We start from the raw sequence: 20,968 nt of genomic DNA, 5'->3' as shown, positions 1-20,968 counted from the left end.
ATCTCAGAGGCTGAGGAGGGGTTATTCAGTGGAAGAAGGCCAAGGATGGTGTGTCGAAAGTGGATTGCTTTTTATATCATTATATAATAATTTTCCACAAATGGAATGGCTTAAAACACCTATTTATTGATCTCACAGTTGGATAGGTCTTAAGTCCGGGCATGACGTAGCTAGGTTCTCTGCTTGGGGTCTCACAAAGCTGAAATTAAGGTGTCCCCTTCACCGTGTTCTCAGCTGAGGCTTGGGATCCTTTTCCAAGCTCATGTGGTTGTTGGCAGAATATAATATGATGTGGTTATAGGACTAAGGTCCGTCTTTTCTGGCTAGCTGTCAGCCAGGAGCTGTTCTCTGCTGCTAGAAACTGCCTGTGATCTCCTGCTATGTGTCTCCAAAACATGGAGCTGTCTCCAAAACGTGGCAGTTTGTTTCTTTAAAACCAGAAGGTGAATCCTTTTCTCTACAATCTCCCCCTTTAGAAAGGGCACAATCCCTTTTCAGGGGTCACCTGATTAGGTCGGACCCACCCAGGATAATCTCTTTTTCAAGTAAATCAAAGTCAGCTTATTTGGGATCTTCACCTTTTTCGTGTAATGAAGCCTAATCATGGAATGAAATTCATCATATTTACTACCCCTCCCACATTGAAGGTGGATGGCATTATACGGGCTGTGTATACCACAGGGCGAGAATCTTGCAGAAGTCTCTCTGAATTCTACCACCGAAGGACACAAGGACAGTTCAGGCGGAGATAGAAACTAGGAGGAAATCAAAGCCTCGTTGGGGGTATATTTTCAGTAGGAACTAAGGGTGGAGTGGGGAGGGAATAGACCAGAAAGGGAAGAGGAAAATTACCCCCTTCGAAATTGTCCTGCTGGCTGTTCCCTGAGCTGCCACACCAGACTGCCCCCCAAACAAATCCTCCACCTTACTCCACTGGTGCTGGCAAGCACCCTAAGGATGGCTCAGAGGAGAGGTAAGCTGTTTTTCAAATTTCGTGGAGGAACTTTCTGGAACTGTTTCAAAAGAAAGCGTCAGCTGTCATGGATTACTTAATTTGGAAAAGAGAAAGGTCTTCCCGACCTCTGGCAACAAACTGGGATTCAACGCGTACTCCGTCTGTGGGAGGGATCCTTTCAGCTTTCATCCTGCAGAGGCTCTGTCTCTGCCCGAGAGAGTGTGAGGATCTTCGCCCGCCCACTCTCCAGCCTCCCCAGCCCCACTTGATCTTCCCACAGGGCCACCAGCAGCCCGCCCGTCAAGATGTTGCTTTTTATCAAGTTACTCGTCTGCTCAGAAGTCTGGGAAGCCTCCTGAAAGTCTCTCAGGTCAAACCGGAATTTCTAATGGTGGATTCTGGGGCCTCTGATCAGACAGGCCCTTTGTTCCTAGCTCATCTTCCTCATTTTTTCATGCACTGTTTTGTTCATCACAAAGTACCAAGTGGGACTGTTGTGTTAACAACCAAAAAAAATGTTTCAAAAGTTATCTCATCTTCTCTGTGAAATCATAGCCCTCTTCTCCTTCAAAACACTTCTGTGTCATATTTTAGATGGCCTTTCCAGAATAGTTCAATTTAGCACGAGTTATTCGTAGACATTAGAAAGGAATGCAGAGAGCAAGCAAGAAACAACCGACTGAAAAAACACAGCAAGGCCATTAAAAATGTGATTTTTTTTGGAATGCCCTCTGACCTTGATCATAAATATAAATGGAGCCACATCCAAATACTCCTCCATTTTAGGCTGAATTGTTTTCTCTCCATCTCTTCAATGTCTTTTCTTCCTCTTTCCCTCCTTCCTCCCTCCCTTCTTTCATTTCAACATGCACTAATGGTGACTGGCATTGGTATAGAGATGAATATAACAGAGTCTCTCCTAATAAGAAGGATAGTTTCCATGGGGGAAGATACGAAGAAATGTCACAATTCAGTGTGATGCAGTGGAGCAAGTGGCTACTTCTTCCTTAAGGGTGTTGTGGTCAGCAAAGGCTCCATAGGGGATTCAGCCTTTTCAGCTGGGCCTGGAAGAATTAGTATTTTCCAGGGGGACTAGTGGAAAGGTTTTCCAGGAAAGGAAATCGTATGTATAGAGCCTGAAACTGCAGCAGTGACAGGGAATTATCCATTCAAGTCTAATTAGTTGTATCTAGTTACCTAGGTAGTCATTTATATATCGCTAGATTCTAGAAAGGATTTAAGGTCATTTATAAAATATGTGCACAATAATAAGATAAACCAAAATGAAAAAAATAGGTGGGTAAGAAAATCAGGACAGAGAAAAATTAAGGATAGGTAAAATAAGATGATGGCAGGACTGAATTTATACAAAACACATGCTGTACAGTTCTGTCTTTGCCAGACGAAGGCCATCAATTTGGATCTAAGCCTTTTGGTGTCAGCTCAGAAAGAGAGAGATGCAATCAGTAACATTCAGTGCCTACGTGATCAGGTGAGCCAGTTGTTCAGGAGCAGCACAACTATTCCTGGTGTTGACACAAAGAGTAATTTCTCCCACGGGCCTGTACAAAGAGGACAGTCAGTCATTGTGTGAACGATGCCCTCAGCAGCATCTTTAGAGCAATGCAGGGTACAGGGGTCATAAAAAACGATTTCTTATAATGCCTTCAATGTAGGCTGATGACATGTATCCAAGGTACCAGTGAATAAAAATATTTCTACGCTTCTCAAGGTTAAACTTCTGTGAAACCTTTTTACTGTTTTTGTTGTTGTTTTTTTAATCCAAGGAAGGGGTTGAGTTACATGAACGTTAACATTTTTTTCCAGGCTAAAATTCTTGCAGTGATGTCACATGGTACAGGCTTGATTGTCCATTGATCTGGGTGCTAGTTCGTTTTATAATCTTCTAATTGGGCTCTTTAAAAATTTATTTTTTAATTTTTAATTATTATGAATACATAGTAATTGTACATATTTATGGGGCTACCACTGATACAAGCATAATATGTGTAATGATCAAATCAAAGTAATTGGTATATCCAAGACCTCAAGCATTTTCTGTGTTACAAACATTTCAAGTCCATTCTTTTAGTTATTTTGAAAAATACAGTAAATTCTTGTCAACTATAATCTTCCTATTATGCTAACAAACACTAGGTCTTATTTCCTCTATCTATCTGTGTTTTCGTACCCATTAATCATTCCTTCTTTGTTCCCTTGGCCTCCCCACTACCATTCCCAGCCTCTGGTAACTATCGTTCTACTCTCTATTTCCATGATTCAATTTTTTTTTTTTTAGCTCCCACGTTTGAGTGAGAAGGTGTGTTGTTTGTCTTTCTGTGCCTGGCTTATTTCACTTAACATAATGTCCTCCAATTCCATTCATGTTGTTCCAATGACAGAATTTCATTTTTTTTTGGCTGAACAATCTTCCATGGTGTACATGTACCATATTTTCTTTATCCATCCATTGACAGACCATTAGGTTGATCCCATATCTTGGCTATTGTGAATAGTGTTGCAATAAACACAGGAGTGCAGATATATCTTTGCTGTACTAATTTCCTGTTTTGTGTATATACCCAGCAATGTGATTGCTGGATCATATGGTAGTTCTATTTTTAGTTTTTTAGGGAACCTCCTGTTTTTCATAGTGGCTGTACTAATTTAAATTCCTACCAACAGTCTACGAAGGTTTCCCTTTCTCCACATCCTTGCCAGCATCCATTATTGCCTGTCTTTTTGATAAAAGCCATTTAAACTGGAGTGAGATGATATCTCATTGTGGTTTTGATTTGCATTTCTCTGATGATCAGTAATGTTGAACATTTTTTTTCATATATCATTGGGCTCTTTAATTAATGCTTATAATTATCTTATCAAATTACCTATCAGTTATTTTACAATTTTTTGCTTTATTTGCTCCATTGCAATGGAGACAGGGGAGTCCATGACAACATATTGTTCTGAGGCTTGACCTACAGTGTGTGTCCAGCTGATGAGGCTGGCTTATTCCTTAATAAAGTATTATAGGTTCTAATACCTTTAATCTCTCCTGATCTTTTTGTCCTTGGAAACATTGCCTGATACATTAATTCTTTCATTAGAAACCATTGCAACTTTAATTTTCATATCCCTCAAATTCAACACCATTTAAGGTATATCTAAAAAAAATAGAAATTCTAGAATATTTCAGATTCTTAGAAAAGAAAATAATAAAAACCTTCGTCATTTTCAAATATGATGTTTTATTTAACTGTAAATTTAAAAGGTTTTGATTGTAAGATAAACATAGCTATTATTAATTTCAGTGTATAAATTTAATTCTGCAACATTAACAACTCAGATTTATAGTATAATTTCTTTCCATCTGTATAAATCTATTCTTTTTTATAAGTCTGGATTTATTTTTTAAAAATAAATATTGTATACTACCCAAAATAATACTTAGATATAAATATGTCAACTTCGAGTTAATATACATGCAGGACTATTCATGAGATAGCCAAATAAAGTATTTTAGAAATGCATCAAAACAAAATAATACAATAGAAAGCTCTGTTATAGGTTTCATTGGGTAGCAGTTTAAGCTATAATCTTAGCTGTACAAAGGGCTGAAGAGGGGCTATTTATAAAATGGTTACAAAATGATATATAACAAACCTATTTCTCCATGGGAGTTCAGCTGAGGGGAAATGCTTCTCTTCTGTGAGGGCCTCAGCATTCCAACCAAAGCTTTTCCAAAAGAAATAGATTCTTTCTTTCTTTCTTTCTTTCCTTCCTTCCTTTCTTTTTCTTTCTTTCTTTCTTTCTTTCTTTCTTTCTTTCTTTCTTTCTTTCTTTCTTTCTTTTTCTTTCTTTCTTTCTTTCTTTCTTTTTCTTTCTTTCTCTTCTTTTCCTCCCTCCCTTCTTTCCCTCCCTCCCTTCTTTCTTTCTCTTTCTTTCTTTTCTTTCTTTCTCTCTTTCCTTCCTTCCTTCCTTCTCTCTCTCTCTTTTTCTTTCTTTCCCTCCCTTCCTTCCTTTTTCTCTTTCTTTCTTTCTTTCTTCCTTCCTTCCTTCCTTCCTTCCTTCCTTTCTTCCTTCCTCTTTCCTTCCCTCCCTCCCTCCCTCCCTTCCTTCTTTTTTTTTGCGTATGTGGGGGCACAGTCTCACTCTTCTGCCCAGGCTGGTGTGCAGTGGAGTGATCACAGTTCGCTGCAGCTTTGACCTCCTAGGCTCAAGTGATCCTCTCACCTCAGCATCCCAATTAGCTAAGATTACAGGTGCATGCCACCATGCCCCGCTAATTAAAAAAAAAATTGTATAGAGATTGTTTTGCTATGTTGCCTAATGCCCAACTCCTGGCCTTCCAAAATGCTAGGATTACAGGCCTGAGCCACTGCGCCTGGCCAAGATAAATAATTCTTAATTGTTCCTATTCCTAAGACCTATCCCAGCCTACTTGATGAATTAGTATAAAATTGGGGAAAAAAAACCCAAATATCCTTCTGAAAATAAACAATAAAGGCAAAAAAGAAAGTTATGAATGATGTGATATAAAAAATAATCAAGAAGATTGTTCATTGAAGAGTGGAAATAAATGAAGGCCAACCAAATGAGAGAAGCAGAGGCTATTTATTCAGAGCTTGCTATAGCAAGGGAGTCAGCCACCATCATTTGCATTTGGCAGAGACTCCAAGGCAGGCAGAGGAGTGCGAAAGCTTCATGGCAGAGAACGGTGAAGGCTTCAGGTGTTTGTGCCCCAACTGCCGGCTGTTGGCCAGGGGAGGCTAGAGGCAGCTATTGAGTAGGGGGTGTCCTATGTGATTGGTTAGGGGCACATATTTGGCTTTTTCTGGTTGGTCTTAAATTAAAAATAGGGATAAGAATTAAGGAAGCTGCCAGTTATTAATCAAGTCCTGGCCATTCTGGGGCAACAGAAGTTATTGTTTAGCTCCCTGGGTAGTTACTAGAGATAGTAATCTGGCTTTCTGCTAGCCGGGCTGGCAGCAGGCTGGCTTCATGGGCTGTGTATTGCAGATAAGGGGGCTGGTTTCCTGGGCACATTGCTGCAGCTTTTGGATCAGAGTTCTATTTTTTTCTATGGTCTAGCCATTGTCTATTTGTATATTTAGGCTTTTAGAGGCCAAAAAAGCCTTATAATATACTTCGGTCTCCCTGAACTTCAGGATATGGCCTTCTAGCTCTGCAGAGATTATTAGATCCTAGAAAAAAAACTTGCACAATAAAATTCAAACAAAAATTATGCTTATTCACTCATTTACCATGGGAATTGTTTCTTTCCAGTAGCGAAGACAGTCTAGGGAGCCCAAATAGAAACTAGAAATTATCTTGCTCTCAAATGATGGTGGAGGTGGTGGAGGAGGGATGGGTATAAGATCATTTTAATTTGTTCTGTCTCCACCTCTGCTTGTGGAATATCTCAGCTATGGTGTGGTTTGTATAGTTTTAAAAGGCTTCTCAGATGATTCCTGAATATGCTTTGGGCTATTGGTCTCCTCCACCCCCACACCCATGTCACACCCAGGACTGGAAGGAGCTCTCTCTGTCTGATGATGGGCACTCTCGTCCTTAAGCTCTCTTGGAGAAATGCTACCCCTCTCATTTTCCCAAAAGTTGACAGGATAACACTTAGAAAATTTTCAGAGTGCCTCAGTTTCCTTCTTACATACAGAGAAGGGGAGGGTGAAGGAGATTTAGTTTTTTACGATAGGAATACAAAGAAGAAAAATAGGATAACATCCAGATTCTTAGGATTTTGCAGCAAAGCGATTGGCTTGAGAGGCAGGCATCGTGGAAAGAGAAAGGCACATTGAAGTGCCTTTGGATCCTCGTGTAGTACATCCGCAACCAAACCTGCAGACTCATGCTCACAACATTTGCCCTACACCTTAACCCCAGTGTCCGGGAAGAAGAGCCAGGGGCAGGAAGACAGAGATGGGGCATTTTCGTCCAAGAAATAGTAAAAATAACCAAATGAACTGTTTAAATCCCGATCTTTTCCGTTATTTCAGTGATTCCACTGTAAGATGTGAATTTTCCAGTAAGAACCAACACACACACACACACACACAAAACCAAAAAGCAATCATTAAACAACGCTGATTTTATGTATAGTACACCCACCCTGACATTTTCTTTATTATAGCCTCTCTCTCTCTTTTTTTAAACAAATGATTTTGATAACCCACTAAGCTAAGGGTCATGACCCAACTAATGGGTCATGCTCCTCAGTTTGATAATACTGATTAAATTTCCGCTTGCTGTAAGCTATAATTCACATTTGACATTTAGATAATTTTTTTTCTGTTAACTACCATGTAGGAGCTGAGAGGCAATCCTGAATAAATACAGGGAAAAAATGAAGAACAGGAAAGAAAATTGACATTTATAACACAACCAAGTTATAATGTGAGTCAAATTTTAAGACCTCATCTCTCAGCCTTCCTCTTTTCAGTAATTCAATGCTCCTCTTTTTCCCCTGAGACCGACTTCCTTCCTTCCTCCCTTCCTTCCTTCCTTCCTTCCTTCCTTCCTTCCTTCTTTCCTTTCTTCTTTCCTTCTTTCCTTTCTTCCTTCCTTCCTTTCTTCTTTCCTTCTTTCCTTTCTTCCTTCCTTTTTTTCTTCATCATAGAATGTTTTGAACTACTCTCATGTAACAACACTGTATGGGGCCTTAAAGATACAATGGTGAACAAGACAAAGAGCAACTCTCATGGTGCTTATAGTGTCTTAAATCAATATTTGCACCACTCATGATGGCTTTAGGAAAAACAAAGCCCCCAGATGGTGTTATTCTCTTTTCAAACACACTTATTCAAGATCATGATTTTAACTTTTCCATCGGAATTTTAGAGAAAACAGTATGGGTAGAAAAAAGCCCCGCCATGGAGTCAGAAGCCGGTACCAGCCTGGCCAATGAATTCAGCGTGACTTTCCTGATGAGGAGAAGGAGCACGATCTATGTTTATTGAACACAATCTATGTGCATTATTTCATGAGCTTTTACAATGGCCCTGTGAAATAGGCATGATTAATTGTGCTATAACTTGCTAAGGTCACATATCTGGTAAAAAGCAAAGTCAGGATTGAATGCAGGATTGTTTCTGGTTCACAACCATCCATGTGCTTTCCACTATCATGCTGCATACAGGATTGAACTATTGGATGAAGCTGGTGAGACTTAAAGTATTTAAACTCCAGTATGGGTAGGCTATATCTCTCTGTCATCTATCTATCTATCTATCTATCTATCTATCTATCTATCTGTCTGTCTGTCTATGCATCTATTTATCCTCTATTAGGATAAATATTTATCAATATAAACACTGATATTTATGTATTTTTCAATCTATCTTTCCCAAGAAATATAATTTATAGTGCAGATCATTCATCAAAACATTCTAGTAATTATGAAGTCATTTGTTAATTTCTAGAAATTGTGGATCTGATTTTCTGGCCGTTTCCATAAAATGAAAACATTTTTTGTTAAAGCCATTTTTCCTGAGCTCTGATCATATATTTGACAAATCATTATTTAAATATGTATTTTCCACCTTCGTGAGATACACAAAAAACATTAAACTGTCCTTAAATACTGAATGGCCATTGCTAGATAGATGACATCTTTATCTGAACCATGATCTGAAATCAACTCTTTTAAAAATGTCCTCAGAGTATTGTGGTCTTAGTAAGTAGAAATTTCTCCTATCATCAATGATAGCGTTTACAGTATTGAATCTTCTTCCAACTTCTGCTGAGCCAACATCAATCACATTAAACAATTTCTAGCCTTCAATATAGTGTCTGAGAATTTTATATATTCTGCATCTCTTTTGTGGAGTATGTAAAAAACTTATTTAAAAGTATGTTATATTTAGAATTCAGTAATTTGAAAAAAATTAAAGATTCTTTATCTGCTTACTTTTGTTATCAAATGATAGAATATTTTATGTAATTTACTCTCTACACCTTATTATTTTACTCTTGTGATTGATATTTTAGATGACTTATTGTGCTTTATCTTAAAAATAGAATCTCTAATTTCCCTTAAAAGGTTCCTTTTTCAGTTTTATGTTCTCAATCTATTTTATTAATTGTTGAATTAATATCACCTTTAATAATCAAAACATTTATTTGAAGCTAAAAACATTGAAATCTCTTAAAGAACATCATTTATTAAAACCATATTTCTAAAAACGTAATTTTCCAAATGTCTATAAATATTCTACATCTTTTCCTACCATTCACTCATTCATTCATTCACTCACTCATTGTAGGATGTATTGAACTCCTTTTATATATGGGACACTGTCCCAGACCTTGAGGATAAATTGTAACTAAGACACACAAGGAGTGACTCTTATGAAGCATATATTCTATTAAATCAATATTTGCACCCACCTTGATAGCTTTAGGATAAAATACCTATTTTTTTAAGTAGGCCTTTTCACAATAACTGTTAAGATGAAAATACTGTGCTCAGTACAATTTCCAGATTACTTTTGTAGTCCTAACATGAGAGAGTCATCAACAGATCCAAATAATCTTCCTGTGTTTATTATTTCAAATCTTAGCTCTCATATTATTTAATTCTATGTGATGTTTAATTCACTTTTTAAACACAGGATTTAAAAAGATTTACTTGATTACACGTTTTATTGCATCATTCCAGATAATGAAGTGCCAAACTAGAACAACCAGGAATTTTTGTAAAATTGAAACTCCAGGCTTTCTCCACTGGCCCTCTCCACAAAATTCAATAAAGTTCCCATAAAATGAAAACCTTTTTCATTAAAGCCATTTTTCCTGAGCTCGATCATGTATTTGATAAATCATTATTTAAATATATATTTTCCACCTTCGTGAGATACACAAAAAACATTAAACTATCCTTAAATACTGAATTTCATGTTTCAATTAAAATATTAAAACTATTAAATATAAAAGTCAAAACAGTTGATAATGTAAAATTTTTTTCTTATTTCAGTGTGTGTGTGTGTGTGTGTGTGTATATATATGTATACACACATACTGAAACTTCAAAAAATGAATAATATGGATGTATCATTGCAAACAATGTATGGCAGATATACGTGTATATACATGTACATATATGTATATACGTAGATATATATAAAAATGTATATATTTATTTATCTACATACACATATATCTGACATAAATCAAGTTTGCAATGCTATACTCAACTTATCCTTTTTCAAAAAGTTCTAAGCTGAGCGCAGTGGCTCATACCTGTAATCCTAGCACTTTGGGAGGCCAAAGTGGGAGGAACACTTGAGGCCAGGTGCTCAAGACTGGCCTGGGCAACATAGCAAAATCCTGTCTCCACAAATAAGTAAACGTAAAAAATTAGCTGGGTGTGGTGGTGCACACCTGTAGTCCTAGCTCCTCAGGAGGCTGAGGCAGGAGGATTGCTTGGGCCCAGGAATTTGAGGCTGCAGTGAGCCATCATCACTCCACTGCACACCAGCCTAGGTGATAGAGCAAGACTTTATCTCTAAAAAATGAAAAGTTTTAGTAAACCTGAAAATGCAGTATTACTTTTACTGTGGAATAGATAGTATCGTAATTTTAAAATTTTCCTTATTTGATCCATGACCTTTAACAGGATGTGATTACCATTTTTATATACATGTATATAGAGAATTCAATTTTTGGTAATATTATTTGCATACAATATTTTTCAATATTAATGATAATCCACTCACATTTATGTTGAAATGATCATTCTCACTTCAGAAATACAAACTATCTGTTGAAATGTCTCCTGACCTTGACACTGTATGAGAGGAATTTTGAGCTGTTCTAATTTTTGCACCAAAACCACAGATAACCGAGGTTGAGGCTCATTATAAATCTCATTTTTTCTTTGTTCCGTTGCACATTCAGAAGAGCATGCTTAGGAAAGAAAAGTTATAAACATATCCAAATTTTGTTGCTTCTCCATTCTTAAGGCTTTAAGGAATATTTATTTATATAAATGTATAACTTTAAAAAACTGCACATTTGTTATATACACAAGAATTACAAGGCATTGACAATAACCTAAGAAAAAACCACTTGGAAGCAGCAGCAGCTGTGCAATTGAAGATGAGGGTCTTGAAAGAACGTGCCACGAAGGCTGTGTGAAATCGGCTGGTCTGACAGACATGTTGGGGATGTTTCTCGGATGTTACTATGTGTGACAGGAGGCTTATTTACAAATGGTTGTTGTGACAGTCTTCAAATAGTAGCTTGAACTAATTAATTCATATTAGAATATTTACTATCAGTGACTATTGCTTATTGCAGTTACTTTTACACTACTTACCAACTGATATGGAAAATTCGGTATTTCAACAGCTGCTACCGCTATATAGATTTGCACCAGCTGATGTTAGCCCTGGACGTCAGCTCTTGGAACCCTGAATTACCTTGTTAAATTTACCTTCCTGACTATTTCTTTCACATACCTCCTAGCCAAACTGAGTTATTTGTTCTGCCCTAAACACCTCACCCGATTTCCTACCTTACAGTCTCTGCTAATGGTTTTCTCTCATTTAGATGTCTTTCTCCCATAACCTATGCCTGTTTCCTTCCATTCCATTATAATATGACTCAAATACTATTTGTCTGTTTCATGCTCCCTCGCCTACCCACTCATCCGTCCAATATCTGATTTTATTTTTGAGTATGAGGTACTGCTAAACATAAGAGAAATACAGTAATGCCACTCTCCTTTATGAAAACCCACCTCAGCTCAATCTAATGAAGTTTCTCCCTCCCTGGAAGGAGAACTCATGGAACTTTATGTATTTTATCTTGACTCATTCTAAAGTTAGTGGTTTGATCTGTAAATTATTGCAGGCAGAGATGTTTTACATTTATTTTTAATCCTTGTACCGCCTCATATATTAACCTGCACAAAATGGTCAGTTAAGGAGTGTCTGTTATGAACTGAATGAAAGAGGATAAAAGCTATGTAAACATGAATTCCTTCAAAACATTTGCTCTTAAAGTGCTCTTTTAACTTATATCCCATTCTATCTGGAAAGTTTTACCTCAGATAACTTAAAAATATTCACTTACGTGTGTGTATTCATTTCTGTATTTATCATTTCATACATGGTTCATTCCATGAATTTCATACATAATTCATACATGATACATACCTTTCATACTGTATTCATTTCATACATATATCTCTATGTATGGATTCTAAGACCAGTTCATACCCTCAACTCTTCTATCCCTGTGTCAGTCCTGATCACCTTTCTGTAGTTACATCACTGTCTGAGCTCAAGATTCTGCTGAAATAGCTCAGTTTATGTGCTTCCGTGTAAGATATCTCACAGTACTGGAGAATTGCTCAAATTCTTTAATATATATGTTAAATTTGGAAAATTAAAGACTGAAATAGGCTTTGAAATTATCCATTTGCAGAGGATTTGAAAGCATAACAAGTTGTTCAAAAAAGAATTCTTTTTTAGGGTGTGTATTAGGCTGTTCTTGCGTTGCTATAAAGAAATACCTGAGACTGGGTAATTTTGAAGAAAAAAGGCTTAATTGGCCCACAGCTCTGCAGGCTGTACAGGAAGCATGGTACTGGCATCTGCTGGGCTTCTCGTGAAGCCTGTGGGAGCTTTCAATCACGGCGGAGGGTGAAGTGGGAGTAGGCACTTCACATGGTGAAACAGGAGCAAGAGAGAATGAGTGAGGGTGGGGGCAAGGTGCCACACACTTTTAAATGACCAGATCTCATGAGAACTCACTATCATGAAAACAGTGCCAAGCCATGAGGGATCCACCCCCATGATCCAAACACCTCCCATCAGGCCCCACCTCCAGCACTGGGGATTACAATTCAACATGAGATTTGGATAGGGACAGATATCCAAATTATATGAGGGTGATAAAAATAAGGTGAGAAAATTTGGGGTACATTTTATAAAAATCTTAGAACTAGAGAGTTAGTAAAAGATGGTTGGGGGTCACCTACATATAGGTAGTAACACATAAAAAATTAAATAAAATATTCATAAATTGAATTCAGCCAATTAGGGTGTTTTATTTTCATTTTCCCTAATTACTGTTTTTTTGCTTTATTATTTTTAACACATAATAATCATACATATTTATGGGATACAGTGTGATATTTTTATACATGTATACAATGTATAGTGATCAAACCGTGGTAATTTGTATATTCATTACCTCACATATTTATCATTTCTTTGTGTTGAGAACATTCAAAATCTGCTCTTCCAGCTATCTGAAAACGTATATTGTTGAAAATATAAATGGTGTTACAGTTAGGGTTTTTGAAACTCTAAAATAATGTAAAACAAGAGTAGGCAAGGAAAACACAAAAGGCCTTTTCTTAAAAGCCATAGTAAGTCATTGTAAATACTGGGAGTTTAGGGTATCCATGAAGTTGATGCCAATCAGAAGATTAGAAAAGTAATATACTCAGGGATCTGATAAGTAGGTGAGGAAAGTCTAAAAGGAAATGAAAGAAGACATTGGATTTGACCCAGAGGATGTCACTGGCTACAGCAGAAAGAGCAATTTCAGAGGAGTGATCAACATGGACATCAGGTTGCATGAAACATAGAAATGAATCAGAGGAAAACAAATTGTAATAGGGAGTGGAGCTAGTATGCTGCAGGTGTAGGAATTTGAAATGGAAATGGGAGATGAGATAGAAATATGGTCAAAATTGGCTATATGTAGTGTATAGAACCATATGAGAAAGTTTTAAAGTTCTATTCATGACTTCCCCAACTTTAATGGTTGAGACAAAAAATAAATTGGTAAGCAGTTGTCAACTTTGATGGGCATTTCTCTATATACAGAATATTCTTATACTATTCTTTTTTGGGAAAGATAAGCACACACATAATTATACGCTTAGCTTTTATATACTGAGTATATTTTGACTTAAAACTTACTTTGAATTAAAATCAGCTTTTCAAGGTGGTGAGAGGCCAGGTAGATAAATATTTTGAAGAAATTTTGGGATGTGATGGATATATTTATGGCCTTGATGGTGGTGATAGTTTCATGGGTATATATTTATTCCCTGATGTATCACATTGTATTCATTACATATATACAACTTTTTATGTGTCATGCCTCAATAAAGTTGTTAAAAAATATATTATCCCAGCACTTTGGGAGGCCGAGGCGGGTGGATCACGAGATCAGAAGATCGAGACCATTCTGGCTAACATGGTGAAACCCCGTCCCTACTAAAAAATACAAGAAAAATTAGCCAAGTGTGGTTGCGGGCACCTGTAGTTCCAGCTACTTGGGAGGCTGAGGCAGGAGAATGGCGTGAACCCGGGAGGCGGAGCTTGCAGTGAGCCGAGATGGCGCCGCTGCACTCCAGTGTGGGCAACAGAGCGAAACTCCATCTCAAAACAAAACAAAACAAACAAACAAAAAAGAAATATTTTGATTTATTCTCTAATCTCTAATGCAGATGTTAACTTGGGTCCCTTATCGAGAACCACATAAGATCAGTTCAAAGCCTCATCCATTCTGTTCCCTGTGTTAGTCCTCATCACTTTTTTTGTGGGCACATCACTCTCTGAGCTTAAGCTTCTGCTGAAATAACGCAGCTTCTTTGCTGTTCTGGAAGACCTCTCATGGAGCAGGTGAAGTGCTCAGGCTTTTCACTGTTTCCATAATAAACAAACCAAATACACCCTGTGCTCCACAAGAGGCTTTTAGTGGGTAACAGATTTTACTGATGATTTCAAGAACATAGAGTGTTCACATCTCAACAGTGTCAACAACTTCAGGTTGAACCTGAGACAGCTTTCTTTTTAGCAGTTCTTTATCTCTACCACCTTGTGAACATTTATCCAACTTTCCAAAATAGTTACTGAAAGTAAAGAAAAAAGTACATGCAAAAATCATGGGTAGAAGGAAAGAGCTATTGCTTTATGTACTCTACAAGTAATCTTAATATGAGATCAATGTAGATGATTGGTTTCAACAGAGCATGTTTCCAAAAGCTCTGCATACTCTGTTATTAGATGTTAGCAGAATTCAGTACATTATGCAATACAATTGTGTAAGCAAACAGCTTTCTTTAAAACTATAAGAGAAAATATATGCAATTGAATCGTAAATGGAAAGAAAGAAAACTGCATAAAATTCTTTACCATTTTACAAGTTGAAAACAAATGGAAAAGAAAATGATGCTTGGGTAATGAAGGAGCTTCGTAAAGTTGCTGAACTTTAGGAGTCAAAAGAAGGGGTGGCTTTTGTATTTCTTTCCTTGCAGGCCTTATAAGAACACATTTCACAATACCGTGTTCCTCAGACATTCTCAAATACCTGAGTTGCCTGATATGGCAGAAATTAAGGCTCTGTCTATTTCAGGATAATGCTTCAGAGATTATTTGATGTGGTGCATGCTGATCTCTTAAAAATGGTTTTTTGTTTATTCATTTTTAAACAACACCAGAAATATCATTTTAAGATTCTTATTTGAATCAGGAGATTGAAATATAATTTTAAAATTTCCAAGTTTCAAAATATAGTATAAAATAACCAAAATAGAAATGTGTTGGGAATTCTAAAGACGAAAAATACCTTTTTCTTTACCAAGGATTTCTCATTTCTCATAATAAGCTCCTCCACATAAGCCCTATTTTCCAGATGTTAAACATGTAATCAAGAGAATATTTGAAGAGCCCTTGATTCTTCTAATATATATATATGCATATATATTAGAACTCATATATATAGATATATATAGAACTCATATATATATAGATATATATAGAACTCATATATACATATATGCATGAGTTGCTATACTTTTTAATGCTTCCTGTTGACTGTGGTGACTTACGTTGTTGATGGCAAAACATGTCAGGCTGTGCCCACCCTTCTTACTGATTTGTTACTAAAGCATTTCATTGGGACCTTCTTTTTTTGTTTTCTTTTGCCTGCTGCATAGCTTTATCATATAAACTTCTCTTCAAGATGAACACATGACTATGACCCAGGATAATAATTGCACATTTTGTGTCCCTGTGATAGGCAGAATAATAGCCCCTCAAAGATGTCCACGTCCAAATCCCTGGGACTGGTAAATGAATTACCTTGCATAGCAAAAGGGACTTTGTAGGTGTGATTAAGTTAAGCACTCTGGGATGGGGAGAGCTTTATGGATTATACAGGTGAGTCCAATTTAATCACATGGGTCCTCAAAAGCGGAGGATCTTCCCTGGCTGGGGCCTAGGGAGATGTGACTAGAGGAGAATAGTTAGAGACAGGATGACGCTGGCTTTGCAGTTGCAGCAAGGAGCCATCTCTAGAAGCTTGAAAGACAAGGAAATAGATTCTCCCCTAGAGCCTTCAGAAGGGAATGCAACCCTGCCCATACCTTGATTTTAGCCTGGTCAGAACTGTATCAGACTCTGACCTGCAGTATTATGAATTGATACATTCATTTTGTTTGAAGCCACTACATTTATGGTAATTTTTTTTTATTATTATACTTTAAGTTTTAGGGTACATGTGCACAATGTGCAGGTTAGTTACATATGTATACATGTGCCATGCTGGTGTGCTGCACCCATTAACTCGTCATTTAGCATTAGGTATATCTCTTAATGCTATCCCTCCCCCCTTCCCTCACCCCACAACAGTCCCCAGAGTGTGATGTTCCCCTTCCTGTGTCCATGTGTTCTCATTAATTTATGGTAATTTGTTACAGCAGCAATAGAAAACTAATATAGCACCCTTCAAAGATGGTCTAATATGTCCCTGCAAAGAAAATGAGCAGAAGTTGGGAAATTAACTTCTTTTCCTTCTCTCTCTCCCCTGTTTTAAAATTTTTAATTTTAATGTTTGTTGGTACATATAGGTATACATATTTATGGGATACATGAGATGTTTTGCTATAAGCATACAATGTATAATAGTCACATCATGGAGAATGGGGTATTCATTCCCTCAAGCATTTATTGTTTTACAAATAATCCAGTTATACTCTTTTAAAAAGTTATTTTCAAATGTACATTTAAAATATTGTTGACTATAGTCACCCTCTGTGCTATCAAATGGTAGGTCTTATTAATTCTTTCTCACAATGGCATACAGAGCAGTGAAGGGGAGGTAGCTCCTGTTTTCTCTTGCTTTGGGGTGAATCAAAGAGGAAACAATTTTGAGAGTCACTTTGCAGGAGGCTTTCATTGTTTTAACTTGACTTCAAGTGATATAACCATGGAATTTGGACCATAGATAGAGCCTCTTAAGCAAACCACATATTTGGATATTGAAATTATGGCAGTTTAAACATTTTAGATCAGTATTCTTTAAGCACTTTTGATATATACAGGAATCCTGAAGCTTTCCACTTAAGAATTGGCTTGCAAGGTCTATCAGTCATCAAACAAACATTTGGGGAAAACATTCCTCTCTTGTCCTGCCCTTCCTCACCATTAAAATGCCAAAGATGCTGAAGAGAAGATGACCGTGGGGCACCAAAGGTATTTGTGGTTATGTTTTTAATATAAATCACTTACCCCACACTTTATTTCAAAATTAACAAAATTCTCTATACCCCAATAAGGAAAATATGATCATTTACAGTGAAGTGACCAGAGATGCAGAAAGGCCATGATAAATCTAAGCCTAAATTTAAGCCTTCTCTTGGGCATCATTGGGCATTAAAATTGAGGTGAGAAACCTTAAAAGTTGTCCGGTCTAACTACCTCATTTTGTTGATGCTCAGGAAGGCTCATACAGTTATTCAAGTTCAAATAGCTATTCAGTGACAGGGCTGGTAATGAACTCACCCCTGGTTTCTGCACTTAGTTCTTCGTCACATTGCACCTCTATCTGTTTCCTGCTTGTTTATCTCCCACATTAAATCTGCCATGGGGACCTGTTGATCCTTCTTTGGAATTACCTCTCAGAGTTAGTCTTTCTTCACTCTCTGCCACATCTTCCTCATTTCATGCTTTACAATTAAAGCATTTATTCTTTAACTGCCCTCTAACTAGTTTTCCTGAGTGCCACTCATCAAACACCCTTCCACCGGCCTGATCCGCCCAACCCATCATGTTCATTATCCCATGCCAGGACTTCCAGAACCTTTCACAGATGACCTTCAAAGGTCTCACCCTGGCATTCACTCTTCCTTCCGTACAGTCTGGTCTTTATCTCTCCAGCTTGACCTCCTGATGCCTAACACACGCTTGCTGTGCCAGCTGGGATGGTCTCCTTATGACCTTCCACACGCTCCTTCTCATTTCCACTTTCCTGCATAGTTCATGGGGTTCTCATGGTCTCAAATGTCTTTTCTCTTATTCTCCCTGCAAAAATCATACTAACTGGTAATTTTGAAACACACTCTTTCTTCCTGTGGCTCTTTCCAGTAACTCGGGACACAAAGAATTGCTCCCTTTCCTGAGTAATTGAGCAAACATTTTTTTTGTTTTATGTATTATGCTTGATTACATCTACTTTAGCTCTTCAGTGTACATGGCCTGTTTCTTGTATATAATGGAAAGATGGGTCCATTTCGTAGGAAATGGTCAGGTTTTGGAGTTGATTTGTGAGTTGTGAGTTAATGACACCCTGGAATGGGATGATGTCCCTCGAGGAAACCATGGGTAGAAAGACTGGGAATAGAATCCCTCAAAGGGAAGAAGGAAACCAGGAACCTGAGAAAGATTATGAAAGAGAGGTCAGGGGAAAGTCAGTAGGAGAACCAGAGAAAGGATGTCATGGAAGGGAAGAATAAGCAAGTTTCCAAAGAAGGCGTCTCTCTGCATTAGGAGTGTTAAGTATTATTGCCTTTATTTAAGACAAAAGAATTCATGAACCACTAATCACTTTGGGATTTAAATTAGCTTCCTCCCAAAATTAGCTTGTATCTAAGAACTTTAAATGTAGAAAAAAATAAATATAAAGCTACAATCTAAATAATTCTTATTTTTAAAATTTTTTATAGCTACAGTGTTGATTGATGTTTCAAATACATAACTGAAATTGATAAAAAGACACATTTCTTGGAATCAAAGAACTGCTTTAAGAATAAAAAAGAAGAAAAGAGAGAAAGAAAAATAATTTAGGCAGCAAAAAATGGAGGATATAGCATGTTGTTGCCAAATTACTTCTCCCACCATGAAGCAATTCAGTCTGGCCAGACTATTTCTTCAGGGAGACAAGCTGCTAATTGTATACACCTTGGAAGTGACCTTTAAAAAGTCCTGTGGCATTGAGAACAACCAAATTAGTTGTGTTTGATTTATTATACTAGCTAATTAGATGAGTCTTTGACTCAATGATATTCTAGTTTAATTGAGTAAATAGACTACCTACAGAAATCAACCAAGTCACCTGCCATTATAAGTATACAAAGAGTCTAAGGGTGCTCTATGGAAAATGAAATCAAGCAGTACACAATCGCATCCTTACTACCAGGAGAGAAAAATTAGGAAAGCAGTACAGGGCTGAATCTAGGTGCCCCAAATGTATTGCATTGCATGTTTAGCTGGTACAGCATTTATTCTCAATATAGTCAGCTACTTCAATTGAAGAACATTAGATGACATTTGTGCTTCCTATTTAATGTATGATTTTGCTGGAAGCCAAGACAGGAACGTTACAACTTTCATATTTGCATACAAAACTATCTTCTATTTTTTTTAATCTCTCAAAAGACACCATAGTATAATATATTTTATACTTTCTATTGGAAGATGAAGCATACATTTATATTCTGAATTTCCAATATAAAATTCAGATCAGAACCCCTCCTTTTGTTGTTTGTGGCAAACTAAGGATACCTACTATTAATGCTTATAGTTGAATAGTGTTCTCCCAAAATTCATGTCCACTAGGAACCTCAGAATGTGACCTTATTTAGAAATACCATCTTTGTGAATACATGTGGTTTCAATGAGGTCATACTGGATTAGAGTGGGTCCTAAATTCAATAACTGGTGTCCTTATAAGAAGAGGAGAGGACACACAGAAATATGTACAGGAAAGAAAAGCAACAGTGTTTTGACTCTTATTTACCATCCATTTTTTCAGAGTTTCTGGGGAGTCCTTTCACTGAAATGACATCTCAACTTGACCCCCCCACCCTGCTAACTGCCTCCTGTGTGTGCTCAGCAGACTCATCCTTTGAGTATCATTATGTGTGTCCAACAGCCCAGGGAATGTGATTTCTTTTCTCTGCCTTTCCTAACCCTTAAAGGTCATGCAGCAGTCTCATGTAAGCCTGCTGGAGTTCCTTCAGTGGGGCCCAAGAGCCACTGGGGATTTTCCTTAGACAAAAGGTCTTTACTTTTTATTGCCTTTGGAAGGCGTTGTGCTAGTCAAAGCCTGACCTCTAAGCTTACTGCTTTAATATTCTTTCAAGCTCTTAGTTGTATATTCTCCATTTAAGATCTTTGAGGCTAGAGGTGGGTCTCTGGGTTTGGAGATTGTTGGTTTGAGAAGACAAAGAACTGCTGCTTCTTTCAGTGCCATGTGGTATAATGCAATGGGTCCTGGGTAGCTCACAGGCCCAGAGGGCATGTGTTCAAAGCTTGTTTCCTTGCTGTCTGCTCTTCAGCATGTTATTTAACACTGTCTGCCCTCAGTTTCTGTCTACCTCATAAGGTTGTTGTAAATTTTAAATGACTTTAAACATAAAAAGGGCTTAGATCAGTGCCTGGCACTTTATAAATACCAAACACATGGGATCTCTTATATTAACCATGTGCATTACGTCTCAGATAGAGATGCTCTTAGATACTCAGCCACTAACACATAGGCACATTTTAAAGCCAGTGAGTAGTGTTCAAGTTTCTTGTGATTCACCCTCATCCACTTGTTTTCAGAGGTCCATGTTGGAGCTAGGGGTAGTGATGCTGTGCTGGGAGAAAAGTGAGGACTGTCCTCTCAAAACTTCTCAGGAAAGACTCTTTATCCTAGTCTGATCAAGTAACAAATGTCTAGTTATCAGTTTTTCTGGTTAGTAGGGAAATG

The sequence above is a fragment of the Pongo abelii genome, chromosome 5, assembly GCF_028885655.2.
Source record: "Pongo abelii isolate AG06213 chromosome 5, NHGRI_mPonAbe1-v2.0_pri, whole genome shotgun sequence".
NCBI lineage: Eukaryota > Metazoa > Chordata > Mammalia > Primates > Hominidae > Pongo > Pongo abelii.
The sequence above is the reverse complement of the archived record's forward strand: the minus strand, read 5'-3'. Positions refer to the sequence as shown.